Source organism: Asparagus officinalis, chromosome 4 (assembly GCF_001876935.1).
Source record: "Asparagus officinalis chromosome 4, Aspof.V1, whole genome shotgun sequence".
Lineage (NCBI taxonomy): Eukaryota > Viridiplantae > Streptophyta > Magnoliopsida > Asparagales > Asparagaceae > Asparagus > Asparagus officinalis.
This window is the reverse complement of record NC_033797.1, coordinates 116,550,468-116,566,082: the sequence shown is the minus strand read 5'-3', so window position 1 is coordinate 116,566,082 and position 15,615 is coordinate 116,550,468.

The window sequence follows — 15,615 nt, the reverse complement described above, 5'->3', positions numbered from 1 at the left end:
ATAGAACGACCCCCGCCGGGTGGCGTGAGAGCACCTTCTAGGAGGATCTCTTCCGAAAAGCTCAGAGTGAGCATATTATCGTCTGTAGGCTGCTTTGTACATTCCTCTTTTTTTGTAAATGCTACATGGTGTGTTAGATTGAGAGCGTATCCTGATGATATGAGCATTTAGTAGTATGTGCCTAGGAAGCCGGTGTGTAGCGGGCAAGGTAGCCAGTCTCGTTGGTTGTTTTCTGCCTCCGTCGAGCGTTGGTATCGTCGAAGCTTAATCATGTTTCTGCTTGAGGGAGGAGGTCCCGCGACTGGCAGAGAGTTGGCCAATCAGCGTGGGTCTTCGCCTAAAGCTCCGGTATTGCTCGGGAGATGTTGTCAAAACGCCGTATGTTGTCGGGCCTTGGGACTGGTGTGGCGGGCGCGTGGCAGTGAGTCAGGTGACGGGCCGATGATCGTCGCTGTTCCTCGTCGCTCAAGGGGATTTTCAGCGTGCTTGGTTCGTGCAACTCCCTTTTTGGGTGAGGTCCTCGAGCCCAGCGCCTTGTTGACGTATGATTCGGGTGGACCTGTTCACCTTGCAAGAGTCTTCCCAGTTCTGGTTTCTTATCGCGATAACCTGTGGACAGAATATGGATTTGAAAGATAATTGTGGACCATGCTCAATCAGCTGCTTTCGGACGACTTCGGGTCGTCGGCAATGAACCTGATGCGCGCGTCTGAACCTTCTTCACGATAGTGTGTGACCTACTGCTGATTCTTTTGCTTCGTCGGCTAGGAAGGTGGCCAGTACACCTCGGTATGCGGGACATCGAAGAAACGGCTAAGAAAGGAGTTTCTGCATTGGCCCATGACAGTAATAGAGTCTGGGTTCCAAGTTGCAGAACCATTTTGAAGGCGTAGCCCGGTGCTGAACGTGCCGGATGAATAGCCAGGTAAAGATCGCACGTTTCCCAGTGAGGAATCCGCTGAGCCATAAATAGTAAAATTGCTGTGAAGGGGAGCGCCTTACCATTAAAATTGTACTAGACTGATGGTCTTAAATTTTGCGGGCTGAGGGGAGCCTATCCCACTGATTAGGTTCACGACGTGAGCCACCGCTCGTTCAGTTTGTGGGAGTTTGTTGGAGCTGTAAGTATTGAGTTGGCTTTGGAACTCGTCGAATCTCTTGTCCCGGGTGGTACACCCGGAGCACGACGTTCCTGTCGATGACTTTGAGGAGTGATCCGACAGGAGTTTAGCATTATCCTCCTGTTCAGTCATCTGATTAGGAGTAGGTTCCCATTCCTTGCCTCCCGCCGGCCTCCGTGGGGTACCCGTGACCTTCTTTTTCTTTTTTTTGTTCAGAAGTTTCTCTAACATGTCTCTTATGGACTCGATGGCAACCTGATATTCTTCAAACTTTTGAGCGATCGTCTTATCACTCTAGGTTTCAGCCATGTGCACCCTTGCTGAGTCGCCGTGACTCGAGTGCGATGTTTGAGACGTGGCCGCCGCTGAGCAAACTTTCTCTTCACCCCGTGAATCATGGGATGTGACTAATTGCAACTTCCTCTTCTGTAGTTGTAAATTTTTATTCCCAAAATGAGGGTTTCGTTTGTATTGATAAGAATAGCTTATTACAAACTAATGAATTGAAATTACAACAGAAGCGGAGGGAAGACCCTCCTTGTTTAACGTGGGGACTTTGGTAGCGATAGGACGCTTCGCTAGGTTCTCACATCGAGTCTGCTTCCCTTGGACGATTTAATCTAGGTTGTTGGTGAGCTTCAGTACGTAGTAGAAGCTCGTGCTGGTCAAGTTCGAGTCTCCGAGTTTAGTGGCGGTCAGGGCCCAAACCTGGGAGAAGGTGCTACAGTGTAAGGATCATGCAAAGAGCTCGTCGTCAACTCAGTCGAGAGTTGAGAGCTAATGGTCTAGCTAATTGATTGAATTAATCAATTAACTGCGAACCTCTTTCCTGTGGCCACGGGAGGCTCTTAAATAGAGGAGAGACGGCATGGTCGCTCCCTTGAATCATAGGATGTGACTATATACTGTTGGAAGATACCATGCCTCTCACTTGTACCGTGAGCGGCCGTGTGATAGGCTCGGAGCACTGTACTTCTCCCCCTCACGTCGCGGGAAACGGGAGGCCCATCCCTGTACGTGATATTGCGGCTGCCAAGTACTTTGGCGAGTTCGGCAAGTTCGTCTATCGCGGGCGAATTAAGCTTTTGACTCGTGCAGGCGAGTCGAGTAAGCAGGCGAATGTTAGTCACTTGGATGATCTTGAGTAGTGCGGGTGAGTCAAGCATGCAGGCGAGTTTGGCGATTACATAGATTTGACTGGTCATTCGTGCTGTGGACGACTGCTTGATGGGCTCGGAGTACTGTGCTCCTTCCCTTCACATCGTGAGAAATGGGAAGGCCCATCCCTAGACATGATATTGCAGTCGCCAAGTACCCTGGCGAATCTCTGGTTAGAATGTTAATCGCCTGACTGATTGTCCGGGCATGCAGGCGAGTTCGGCTCTTGAGTAAACTTAACTCGTGCGGGCGAGTCAAATGTGCAGACGAGTTTCTGATCACTTGATGGATCGCCAGCTGCGTGGGCGAATTTGGTAATTGCGTGGTCTTGGCTCGTGCTGGCGAGTCAAGCACACGGGTAAGCCTAGTTTCCACGTTGCGCGGGCGACTCGGATACGCAAATGAATTTTAGGTTTATGTGCAAAGGTAATTTTTACCACCTACAGACGAGTTTGAGAAGAGGAAGAAGACCAAAAAATTCAGCCTTGGACCCTTGAAAAATGCCCCAAAAAGGCCCTCTTTCTCCTCGCCACATGCGAGACACCTTAAGTGTCTCACACATGCGAAACACTTGTGAGTGTTTCGCATGTGTGCGAGACAATTGCATGTATTTCACACTTAAGGGAGGGTGTTGATAATCATATGTTTGTTATAATTTTATACCATCATTATCTATTTTTCATGAATAAATACACCACTAAAAATTATTTTTATCTTTAATTACAGGTGAATGAATTATAAAGGAAAAAAAATCAAAGCCCATGAATTAATGAAGGATACAAGTAAGAGACCAAGATCCAAAGCCAAAAGCCAAAAGCCAAAAGCCAAAGCCCAATAGAAGAGAAGAAATGTGGATGACAATTCCAACGCAGATTGTGCTTCGTTGTACGAATATTTGCTCATGACATGTTCTACTTTTAGAGATACCATAAATACAAAAGTTCTAGATCTTGTTCTCAGCTTTCTATAGAATGTTTATTCAGCCAAATCCAAGTTGATACCAGAGAGATATGACCAAAAAACCAGACGTTACCAAGCTGTCCAAATTTGCATGATTTGTTTCCTTTTTCACCAAATTTCTTCATTTGTTCCTGTAATTATCTTAGGGCTTAAGTTTTGATCTAACAGCTCTCATTTAGTGTTATTTGCTATAAATAGGGATAGATAGTGAGGGATTAGGGTGTAAAAATTTTTGTAAGTCCTTTTTGGAGAGAGGAGGGTTACTCTTGATTGAGAAGACATTCCACTTTGTAACTTTTATTACAACTAATAAAATCTTTTTCATCTTCATATTTTCTTTTTTTGATGATGATGATGGAGATGAAGATCAATTTGAAGGTTTGTATTTTATTTTGTCTTTTTATTTTCTTGTAATTATTTCTTTTCATTTTAGTAGTTTAGATTTATATTCATGTAGTGTAAAGTAGATTTATTTTCTTATTTTTATTTTATTTTGCCCTTTGTAGCTTAGATTAATTTTCTTTCATAGTTTAGATTTTGTTTCTTTTACAATTAGTTAGATTTATTTTCATAATTTCTTTTCTTTGTAATTAGTTTTCCTTTCTTTTTTTATTGGTTTTCTTCCTTAAAGATGTGGAACTATTTCTTGTAGGAACCCCAAAATTGTATGAAGCTAGTCTAATTTTTTTTATATTTGTGAATTATTCTCTTGCACTTTAATTGATCATGGGTAGGAAAATCAACTAGAGAACTAATTAGTAGAAAAAAATTTGATAATCTATGCTTATCTTGAGTGTTTTGATAGGTTATTCTTATGAATTCTAGAATTACTATCTAGTTATTGTTCTTTTCATGAATATTAATTTTTCTTAGATGATAATTTGATAGGTTATACTTTTCTTGAGTGGTTTGATAGTCTATGATATAAAGAGAATAGTTCATAATTTATAATTAAAATTAGCTAGTGGATTCAACTCTAGATTACTCAAATTTCTCATTGAAACTTTCATCTTCACTTTCTTGAGTTTTCTTTCTCTCTCCTCAAATTTCACTATTCATAATCACAACACTCATCATATCTTCCCCAATCATATTCAACCATCACTCCTACTTGTCACGCACATGACCTAAGAACTGATTTTAATTACCTTTTACAACACCTTCCTCGTGGAATCGATAACGTTTATACTATAACGTGATTGATTGTGTAATTGCAACTTTTGGACACATTTAGACCCCATCAGGTGCATGGGTGTTTTACGGTGTATTTTCGCCCATTTTCAACTATTTTCACCCATTTTGATGTATTTGAAGCCTGTATTCACACTCCGATGAATATACGAGTATAAACTACATCTTCTTAAACCTCTGACAAGTACACGAGGTTAAACTAATTCCCGAAACTCTGAGGAGTATACGAGAAAACTGATCCTCCCCACTCTAATTCTTTAAGAGCTTAAACTATGTAGACTCCAGTCAACGTATGAGCATAAATTATGTACACACAGTCAACGCCGGCCAACGCTTACAAATGAGAGTCAACGCCGGTCAACACGTTGAAAATGATAATCAACACCGATCAACGCGTTGCGAATGATAGTCAATACCGGTCAACGTGTTGCAAATGATAGTCAACGTCGATTAACGCGTTGCAAATGATAGTCAACGTCGGTCAACGCATTGCTAATGATAGTCAATGCCGGTCTACGCGGTGCAAATAACAGTCAATGCTGGCCAACGCATTGCAAATGAGAGTCAATGCTGGTCAACGCATTACAAATGACAATCAACGCCATTCACACGTTGCGAATGACAGCCATAGCCGGTCAACGTGTTGCAAATGACAGTTAACACCAGTCAACATGTTACGAATGACAGTCAATGCCGATCAACGTGTTGCAAATGACAGTCAATGACGGCCAACGCATTGCGAATGACAATCAATGTCGGTCAACACGTTGTGAATGATAGTCAATGTCAGTCAACACAGTGCAAAAGACAGTCAATGTCGGTCAACACATTGCGAATGGCAGTCAACGCCGATCAACACGTTGCAAATGACAGTCAATGTCAGTCAACGCATTGTGAATGAAAGTCAACTCGTTGTAATGAAGGTCTACGCTTGTCAATGTGTCGATGATTTTCACCGAAATAAGGCTCAGGATGAGAGTCCAGGTCAAAAGGATAATCCCGAGGATCTCAATTATGATTCAGATATAAATTCCTGATGAAGATGATCAGTTCAACATTAATTCAACGACACGAGCTAAATTCAGAAATCCACACACTAGTTTCAGTTCAAGATTTCGACAACAGTCAGATGATAAACACAACACCAGAAGAATTTTAGTTATTCGATAAAATACTGAATAGACTAAAAGCTGAAGAAGTCAGCGAATTAAAGGCTTGACCCATCACATTCAAAGTATTCAAGGCTCCTCTATAAAAGAATTAGACTGAAACACTTTGGAGGGTGTATCTGTAGGCGTCAAAAAATACCTATAGGTTCCCGTACGTAGCTCGAGATGAAGAGAAGGTGATGAATATCTTTATACGAGTCAAAGAGGATCATCTAATTCCATAGAGAAGCTAACAAGCACACAAAGCGAATTGACGAAGTGTACGAATCAACAAAATGTGCGAAACAGTAAAACAATGATGAAACACCTTGTGTGTTTCGCCCACATAGGCAAAACACCAAGTGTGTTTCATACATATTGGCGAAACACCTTGTGTGTTTCGCCCACATAGGCAAAACACCAAGTGTGTTTCATACATATTGGCGAAACACCTTGTGTGTTTCGCCCATGTGGATGAAACACCAAGTGTGTTTCGTTCACATCGGCGAAACACACAGGCTGGTTTGCCCGTTCAGCCTCCCGACGACGCGTATTTTGATAGAATTATAGGATTCGTTCGTTCCAGAGCCTCCCCAACTGACTTGAGGCTATTTTTGAATGTGGAAAATTGGTTATTATTAACTAAAGAATGATCTAATTGTGAATTCTTATCCGAAAGTAGGGCACCTAAAGCTTATAAATACACCCTAGAGCCCCTATACACGGGGATCTAAAATTTCATACTTGGAAGTGAAGCCCTAACATTTTGGAGAGCAAAGAGCATGAATTTCACATCTAAAGGTGAGTCCATGCTAAAGGAGCATGAAATTCATGCTAAAGGAGCATGAATTTTGGAGAGCAAGGAGCATGAATTTCATACTTGGCGAGTTCTTTAGTAGAAAGAGGAAGAGTTCGAGAGATTTGCAGCCCCTTTAGCATCCTTCACCTATTTCCTTAAGATCAGACTTCGTTTTGGTCTTGAGAAGAGTACTTATCTCACTTTGTTGAGATATTTACTTTAGTTCTTATTTTTTTGTGAAACGAGATCAACCGGATTTGATACTCGGTGGTCCATGGATCACAAAGTTCCTGGCATAGGCAAAGATCACACGCAAGCAGCAATCGATAAACGATCCTGCGTGTGTTTCTAGGAGATCCCCCTATTTATTTTCATTGTGTAAGAAAGTCTTATAAAAAGACTAACTTTCTTTTTTTGAATCAGTAAGAAGATAAATGTGTAATGGATTTAGCAATGAAAAAGATTTTCAACACAAACACCTGCAGCGTGCACGTTTTCGGTTGATCAATATTGGTCACGAATCTCAATGAGCAGCTCCAAGAACTAGAGGTGTTAGATGAGCTATGAGATTTTAAGCTTAGCAATGAATCAAGATCTATTAGTCACGAATCTCAAGACCCTTCAACAGGAGAGTCAAGGAACAATCCCTCAAAGAAGGTAGCCTAGTCTTAGCTATTCGTCAACCCATGGTCATGATGCACGAGACTAAAGGTAAATTTCAACCCAAATGGGAAGTCCCATTCGTAGTAGAAACAGACTACTCGAATGGAGCATATTACCTAATTTACCAAAATGACAATAGGCTCATGGTACCAATCAACGAGAAGTTTCTCAAGAAATATTATTGTTGATGTTGGCCAATATTATCTCCCCATAGATTATGGTCACATTTAAGTTTCCACCTCTAACCACAAATATTAACCATCTTGATCTAAAAATTCAATCAAAATCCCCAGCGAGTCATGAAGTTAACATTGCACCTCTGTCCGACTCTAAATGCTTTATCACCATCAAGTTGACATTACAACTCTAAACGGTTTCCATTCTAATAATCCGATCAGTTAACATTACAACTTTGTCAGACCATTTCATCGAGCGGTTAACATTACACCTCTGTCAACTTATCTTTTTGGATTCGACCAGTTAACATTACACCTCTGTCAATTTGCTCTTACCAAAAATCGATTAGTTAACATTACACTTCCATCGATTTTCTACCATTAAGTTAACACTATATTTCCAAATGGTAGCCATCCTTTGGACTCCTTTAAAACTGATTGGTTAATATTACACCTCTGTTGGTCATCTCATTTGACACATTAACATTACATCTCTGCTAAATACCCTAATACTGACATGTTAATATTACACCTCTGAACAGTGCAACTCAATCAAAATTGATATGTTAATACTACACCTCTATCAATTTGATTCTATCATTCTTCTCCCTAGCAAACATGTCACTACGATGCATTAACATTATACCTAAATATCAAAGGAGATATAAGTTCTTTTATTCATTGAAGAGCCAACTGGTTACAAAGATTTTCAAAGGGAATATGGATAAAAAGTGTGTATTCATGCAATACATTCAGCTATCCTAGAATCCCTAGCTTAATGATGGGTTCTAACAGCCATCAGCCTCACCGTCTTAGTCTTATGTTCTACAATTCTAAGATCCCACTCCTTAGCCAACTCAATTGATTTAAGCTCAAGCTTCTCTTTCTGATGTTAAGCTGCTTCCAACTGTGCTTTGGCTGTAGCAATAACGGCCTTGTCCTCATTGATGGTGTCTTATTTCTCCAATATGGCATTCTGAAACTCTGCTTGATTGTCCTCAACCAATGCATCATTCAACCCTTGAATCCTCATCCAAATCTACTCTATTTCTTTGCGAGCAGACTCTTCAACTTCACAGTGCTTCACCGAGAGCTAACAGAATTCAAGCTGAACAATACTGTTAATATCAGCTGCATCAAGCTATTGCCACTCATGAAAATGAAACTCAACTTTATCAATCATGGTCTTGAATGGCTCATTACATGTAGGACCCATGACCGACATCAGATGGCCAAGCTGATTTCTTAACAAGATGAGACTGTGAGCTGATAAGCCTTTCCTCATAGTCAAAACGGATTCAACACTTAGGTTCAACAGCTTCGCTAAGCTCTCAAATATGATTTGAATCTCCAAGTTGATCAAATCATCAACGCAGGAGATTGGGAAATCTCCACATTGCTTGAAGGACCCACTCGTACAGAAACTATCTATGATCTTTGTTTGAATTGGTCAACAAGACTTGCATTCTTTTGACGCCTGACAGGAAGTATCGAGAAAGTGAACACATTGGACACATCTATAGTGGAAGAAGCCACATACGCCACCCCAATTTATGAGACAATAGTTCTCACAACCAGTACCATGGTCATTGGCACATCTATAAGCATGACTTCAATGCCCGTAGATGTGACCTCTAGCTCATCAAAAGCAACAACTGCTATGATCGTGTCTTCGTTAGAACAAGGCTCATAACTAAATGTTTCTACCCTTCTAACTCCTATTGGAATTGGAGAGACTAATGCATCATGATCTTCATCAGATGACTTAGAAATAGCCAATCTATGCCGAGCTACTGAAATGGTCGCAGGAGAAGGATTGATTGTCATATCAATAGCTGGATCAGACTCCAAGACTCTAGAATCACCATCAAAATTAGCTATAGGCTCAAACTCACCACTAGCTGGAAGAGATGTAGGAGCCACTCAATCCATGGTCTCTAAATTGGGTTCATCATCTGCTAAAGAGATAGAAAAAACTTCAATTATTAAGGCAAAGAAATTACACAAGATTGGTCAGAGAAAAGTATACCTGGCATGTAAGATCCGCCAATGTCGTGCTTGAATCCTACATCTTCAAGCTCAGTAACATAAGCGTTAGTGTCAGACTCGTAATCCTACTTCTCCTCATCATTTGGATTCTTTGATCAAGAATAATGTGCTCTTTACCTGCATGTTAGAAGTGTACGTCGATCAAACACACTTCAAGAAACTTGATATAAAGATATGAGTAAAACTCACCTGAGAGTATAGCTCTAGATTCCTGCAACAGGATCACATGAGACTCTTCTATGATCCTTGAGAAAGCCCTGGGTACAGGCTTAGATTCCAAACACACCAAACATTGTTTCTTTGAAGGTTGTTGAGGGAAATAAGTTTGCAAAGGCCTCTTTCCTGTATTTCCCCTGCCTTTGCTAGGTTCTTCTTGGCAAATCACAGATTCAGACAGTTCCCAGATGTTAACACCAATTTGCCTTGGTAGCAAAATGATACCAACCACAAGCCTCATCTACCAGGCATCCCATACACAACAATCCTGGATTCGTATTCCTAATATAGAGTTGATCATATCTAAATTGATGAGCAAGTCAGCAAGGCAAAAGTAGGGCTGAATATAACATTCAATCTTGTTTAGCTAGCAACGAGATGACCTTTTCTGATATTGACCAATTAACTGAAACCCTCACTGGGTAGACAGGTTAAATCTTTGCTACTTGTGCCATCTTCAAACTCATCCCCGGGGCTTATACAATCAATCTTAGGAAAATAATAGCAAAGGCAATAATGATCTTTGTTCTAAAGAAATGACGAACTCCGCAGGCCATTTTATGATCCACTTTGAGTGTTCATACCTACGGAGCAATGAAACGCCCTCTCCACTTGGTGTAGTAGCTGATAGCAACGAGGAGCAGCGTGAAGTGAACCATATCACTAGATATGTATATGGTACTCTACTCTAGGATTTGGAACAAGATCTCTTAGACAGTTAACTTTATGCTTTAGGTATTCGATAGCCAATTCTCTCAGTCTGTGATGTATGCAACTAACCATCACTAGAAGAAGAACCAAATTGTACCCAACGACAAGCAACACTATAAGGAATAATACCTTGATAGAGATATGATCCTTCAAATGGGAAGGCACAACGCAACCTTTCAGCCAGATTGAGAAAAATCCTGCAAGCAAAGCCAACTCAGATATCAACTGCTTTGCTTTGTGGTGGAAGCTCTCGAATTTATTGCCTGCATGAAATCCACATACGTCTGATTTAGCGGTATGAAGCACTTGACCTTTATTTAAGGCTCTCATCCTAATTTCAACCTCCGCCACCAGATGGATGGAATCCACATTCCCTTTTTACTAACATTGGGTAATAGATATTCGGTCCAAGGAACATGAGCAATAGTAGAATCATGTTCGGCTTTTGCAACGGTCCTTTCATAGATAAAGAAGTAGCAACCTAACTCCCGGAATGCCTCCCTAACTTGAGCAGTCTCGGACTAAGTGCTCAACTCTGTAATGGTCTAGAAGAACTCCTCATACGGATGTTCACCTATTGGCAATCGCTACACCTCGAACCTTTTTTGCAAAGCGATCCCAATCTCACACACTATAGTGAATAAAGTGTTGTTATCAACATTGTACAATTTCAAAATCCCATACAACACAGGAGCACAAATCTCTATGACATACTTTGAGGCTCTTACTACATAGTAGAACCCTAACCTTCTTAGCCTCCCGCAAAAGTGACGAGAGCGCAATTCACTAGACGAGTCCATTAAGTATCCGTCAACTTGATCCAACTAGAGAATCTAGTATCCCTATTAGGGTATTGTGCATTGGTCTTCACAAGTTCATTCCTAAAGATGTTTAGGACAATAGGAACTTCGTTAATGGGAGCATCCTCATGAATGAAGCCCAGACGCAAGCATATGATGTTGACTCCGTAGATTCCCTCTTGACGAAAGCCACCATTGTACTTCAGAAAGCCCACCTTGATATTATCCTCTTTGTTGATGAGGGTATAAAGCATTAGACGAGGCACGGCAAGAGGATACATATACATGAAGGATACATCATGCTCTATCGCCAGCATGTAATTATGGCAGTCCCCATGGGTGTAATACCAATGTTCTTTCACCCAATTAAATATGGAGGTGCCATTGGGATTACAGTCTCTAAATAGAGAGTGAGACTCTCTTGATGTATCCTCATTGGGAATGAAGAACTTGGCATCCATGATTATCTTATACATAGTTTGATAATCCCCTGATTGTATAGCCTCAATCCTTTCTTGGCTACTACCCTCTAGAAATAGAGGGACATTCTCGTCGAAAGCATGTGTCACTTTAGAGTCACCAGTACTATAGTGACCATATTAGTTATGGCGATCAATAGGATCCTTTGAATAGAAAATAGCATAAATGGTGGCGAACAAATGAGTTAGAGGACAAAGATTTACAATGAAAAAATGACTTAGAGGACAAAGATTTACAATGAAAAAATGAGTTAGAGGACAAAGATTTACAATGAAAAATGAGTTAGAGGACAAAGATTTAAAACCAAGTTTTCATATTCAAATATGGAGTTTGCCATCAGCAAATCTCACTCATAAGTGAGACTCATCACAATCAACTAAGTGTTAACAAGATGAGCAAAATTTCACAAATGAAAGCTGCGAACTTTAGCGTTGCATTCAAATCCACTCAAGACATCACATAGATCAAATTGGTGAACATCGCTCAAGCGAAGGTCACCCCAAATCAAACTAGCAAATATCACTCAAGTGAAGGTCATCCAAATCAAACTAGCAAACCTCACTCAAGTGAAGGATGCCCAATTTAAACATGCAAAGGTCGCACAAGGTAGAATGGCAACCGCCCAGACGAAGATGGCTATAGAAGTCCAAAGGGCTAACAACAACGAGTTTCACCAGAGAAGCCAAGCCAAGCCACACCAAGCGCCATTAATGACAGCTAATAGGACATTGTCACCAACAGAAGTTTGTTGGAAAGACCACAAGTGGCAATAAAAATCGCCCCTTTGGTAGCGAATAAGTTTTAAAGTGCCTAAGACAGTGTTTCAAGCCTGATTCGGGTTGAATCTTGATGGATCCGAAGATCACCATGAATGTGATCAAAGCTTACCCATGGCCATCTCTAGCTACAACGACACATCTTCGGTTCTTGGCTGACAAGGTCCCCTAGACCTTTTCCTCTTGAGATTGCACGACGTGGAGCCATTAAGGATTGATCTATGAGGATTTTGAGAAAACTAGTGTTTTGAGAAAGTTAGGGTTTTTAAAAATTATAGTCAAGGTGAAAGAAGATAAACATTTCTATTTATAGACTAACTCTGAACATTGTTAAAGATTTTCACCTTTAACTTTGTTGAAGATTTCGCTCGAACTCAGCGTAAGATTCTCTCCTTGAACTCCACCGAGAATCTTGTTCTGAATGAACTTCTCCATAATTTTAGGTGCAAAAATCAAGGATTCAAATTTTAAATTCTCAGCCTGAGCCTTGCTTAACCGACCTAATGAGCCTCGCCTAACTGACTCACTGAAACCCCGCCCAACCAACTATTTCTCAAGTAAGTGAGCTTCGCCCTATTCAACATGGCGCTAAAGCAAACTTCGACAAAATGACCTGGCGAATTTCACTAAGACTTCAAGTTGAGAAAATTTTAACTCAATTTGAGATCCTATTTGGCGAACTTCAGTTTGACTCTCACCGATATGAGAAAGCTTGAGCTTCACTTCCAACACAATAAACTCCATGCAGAATTCAAGTTCACCAAAAAAGTAAAGTTCATACAAATTAAACACACAAAGATGGACAATTTTAGAAAAAGGTTTATTTTTATTGATCGAAGATTCTACAAGATAAAGGTGATATTCAGATTATCCAAGTATAGTGATGATGGGTATTCGTTGTTGTTTGATACTATCCTATACTTCTAATTATGGGTAATGTGAAAGCTGAGAAACATACACGAGCTGCACAAAGCTATAGCCCTTGTTCCTCTAATCTCACAAAACTTAGGAAGTTTTTCCCATGTAGAAAAAATAGCTCCTACTTACTCCTCCTTAGACTCTATGACAAGAGAGGAGAAAGAGCTGTTGAACAAGAAGCGTCCTTGTTGTTCTGAACTGGAACATATCAACAGGAACAAGAACTTCTTACAACCAAAATTTGACATTGAGCCAGGGACAGCCACACGACATCTAATTATGATCTAGGTTCACATTTGTAAGACCTAGTTACTATTGGAGTCCTCGCTTGTGGAGCTGTAAGGATCCTTCTTCAACCGCTGTCTCAGTCGTCGAATGGTCCTGCATAGAGCATGGCATTCAAAACTGCAGCATCTCTATTATGATTTACTTTGCCCCAAGCCACCAATTGATTCTCAACAATCTCTTCGAGCTTCGCCTTCTCGGCTGGCAGCAAGTCCACTAGACAGTGAAGCATATGGAGTTCATCTGTTTGGTTGCCCATACTTGAGCAAACTCCCGTTGGAGCTATTTTATCTCAGCTTCTCTATTAAGAAGCATCTCTGATCTAAACGGTAGAGGCTTAGACATGGAGAAGAAAAGATGGAGAGGAGGATGAAAAAAAATGGAAGAGAAATAGTTCTATTTATAACCTTCCCAAATCCAAACTTCCAAGAAAATTAAATCTTTTGAGATTTGATTGGACTGGACAAAGAGTCTAAATTTTAGACTAAAACTCAGTCAAATCTAGAGTGGATCTTGTGAATCCTTAATCAAGAGATCTTTGCCACAAGTCATAGTGCAAATGTAAAGGCGAAATCCCAATAACTCACTAGTTAGCGAGCATCGCTAGTCGACGAACTTCGCCCACACAACTCAAAATAAAGCGAGTCTTGCCGGTACCCAGAATCAGCCGAACTTTGCTGACTTTTCAGCTTCGTCCTAACATTAGAGTAGGCAAACTTCATTCCAAACATGGAGTTAGATGAATACAAGCATCATGGAGCCTTCAATACAAGTCTACAATAAAGTAAGTCACGTTCAACAGTACGTCTCTGGCAACCAAGTAGAATGAAGACAATTTTCAACCTAACAAGAGGACTTGAGCCGCATTCAATAGTACATCTTTGGCTATTACCCAAAATATTTCTCTTCCTGTTACAAGTCTAAATATGGGGTCATGAAAACTTTGCGGGGGCCATGTAGATAGTTAAATTATATTTCATCCACACTAATATTCAGCTTGGGTCTAAGAAGTGAACACCTATGGGCTAAAACACTTCAAATGGACCAACACTTAACCTACAATAAGCTATAGAGAAATTCACCTAACAAAGTATACGAACCTCGCCAAGAAGCTCAGTTTTGACTTGACCCAACCAAGTCGAGAACGGATTGACTCCCAAATCACACTCAGGGCCGAGTCAAAAGACATTAGTATTTAGCCAAATCATTAGTCAAATTATGTGCCAAATTCAAACTCATAGATGAAGTTCGCCAATCAACAAACTTCGCTTATAAGCAACTCAAGTGGGTTATGACATCCATGATTTCAAATAAATCTAACCCACATTCAAGTGAGCCTCCCATAAACGTCTTCAGCAAGTCTTGCCTAAACGTCTTCAGCGAGCCTCGCCTAAACATCATTAACGAACTTCGCCAAGATAGTGAACCCCACCAAACAGCCGTTTAAGGGTTATTTTCAAGGGATAATTGCTCCCCACTATCTCCTATTTTGATAGCTACATAACCCATAATTAAAGGCTATTAACCCTTTCTTTTAGCCTATAATAGAAGGGGAGATTGCTCTTTTTAGAAAAAAAGATCTGATCATATAGAGATCAAGACTTACACAAGGAATAATCAAGAGATCACCAGCCTCACACTTGCACTTCTCTTAGGCATCAGTGCTAAAAGAAGTCTGGGATATCTTCCAAGTAATGAAGCCTACATCAATAGCAAAAGACCCATTGTCTTAGTCGCTTCATCAACAGAATAGATCGACACTCTATCAGTACACAGAAAAGAACCGTAGGAAAAAATAAAATTTGTAGTTTTATTATAAGTCTTCTAATTGTAATCCATGTCTATTAAAACTCAAAAGACTCGGAATAAAGGTGATCCATGATAGCGACACATGAAGCTTCTAATGTCATGCCCTGCATTGGACCGTTCGGAGGCTGAGATGGCACTTGAAAAAGGATCCATAGAGATCCAGAAGTGAAGACTCTGAAAGTGATTAGGCCTTGAAAATATGGACCTAGAATGTAATTAGATGTCGTCTAGCTTTTTTAGACTTCATGTTGAATTTTTTCTGCCAGTCTAGGCTTTGCTCCCCACCCTAACCTTCATTTGATTTGGAGAATGCGAGCTCACATATTTAGTGTAGCTCCTTTCTATTCCTCAGACG